Source organism: Nannospalax galili, unplaced genomic scaffold, assembly GCF_000622305.1.
Source record: "Nannospalax galili isolate Female #2095 unplaced genomic scaffold, S.galili_v1.0 scaffold621, whole genome shotgun sequence".
Classification (NCBI taxonomy): domain Eukaryota; kingdom Metazoa; phylum Chordata; class Mammalia; order Rodentia; family Spalacidae; genus Nannospalax; species Nannospalax galili.
Window position 1 is genome coordinate 21116 of NW_008344830.1, and position 1109 is coordinate 22224.

A 1109-nucleotide genomic window follows, 5' to 3' on the forward strand; every position below is an offset into this window, starting at 1 on the left:
ATTACTTATTTTACCTCCATTTTACAACATTTGACAACCTTAACATTTTGTTGCATGTTCTTTCATACATGTTATATATTTTACAAGGAAATATTTTATACTTTGTCTTACCTTTCATCTCCTGAGGGTTTAGCAGATATGTAGTATGAGTTTTTTTATAATCAAAAATTTTGAAATTAAATATATCAAAGTTTTTCCAGTATCAAAGTTAGTTTTTACAGAAACTATAACTTTTTCCTTTTAAAAAAATTGTGTGAAGACCATCCTAAGTCTTCTACGGCCAAATGATATTGTGGTTTGTTTTGAAGTATCCTTTATCTCAAGTTTTCTGTGAGGTGATTGAGTAATGCTTGAAAAATGGTAGTTGATGAATTGATAAAATATTGTTTCCAGGTTTTATGTACATGTCTGTCTTCTGAGAAGGCATCTGCTTTTTTTCCCTTTTATCTCTTAAAAACCAATTTGTTCAGGTGCGGTGGTACATGCCTTTCGTCCCAGCACTCAGAAGGCATAGGCAGGTGGATCTCTGTGAGTTCAAGGCCCACCTCGTCCTCATGGTGAGTGTCAGGCCAACTGGGGCTACAGGGGTCTCTGTACCAAAAAAAATGTTGATGCATAACTCATACATCAATAAATCAGTATTTATTCAATATATTTATTTATCAATTGTTTTTGAGATAAAGCCTCTAAGTGTATCTTGGGTTGTTCTGTAACTCTGAAGCAAGTTTGGCATTGAACTTGTAAGTCATCTACTTCTGACTCCAGAGTGCTGGAAGCACAAGTGTGAGATACCAATTCTGACAAATTCTGAAGGCCTCAGACCTTGTAGAAACTGAAATAATTTCTGAAAATCTCCCATTTGCCCAATTCATCTCTCTTTCCAAATCTCTTATTTGTCTTGTTATGTCATTGTCTCTCACAGTCATTTTCATTTTCCCTCCATCCCTCTTCATAAACACACATATACACATTAAACATTAATATACATAAGCTTATTCATAGAACATGAATGCATACCATATATAGATGCACATGTGTAAAAATTAGATATAAATACAAATACATTTTTATATATTCCACATGTTAGATTTTATTGGGTATTGGGTTAT

General features: G+C 33.2%; 1 protein-coding gene across 1 annotated transcript in view; it reads left to right on the plus strand.

Annotated features, from left to right (window-relative positions):
• Positions 1-1109, plus strand: part of LOC103740551 (olfactory receptor 14C36-like) — an 8262-nt gene that overhangs the window by 5962 nt on the left and 1191 nt on the right. The gene's annotated exons all lie outside the window — the stretch shown is intronic.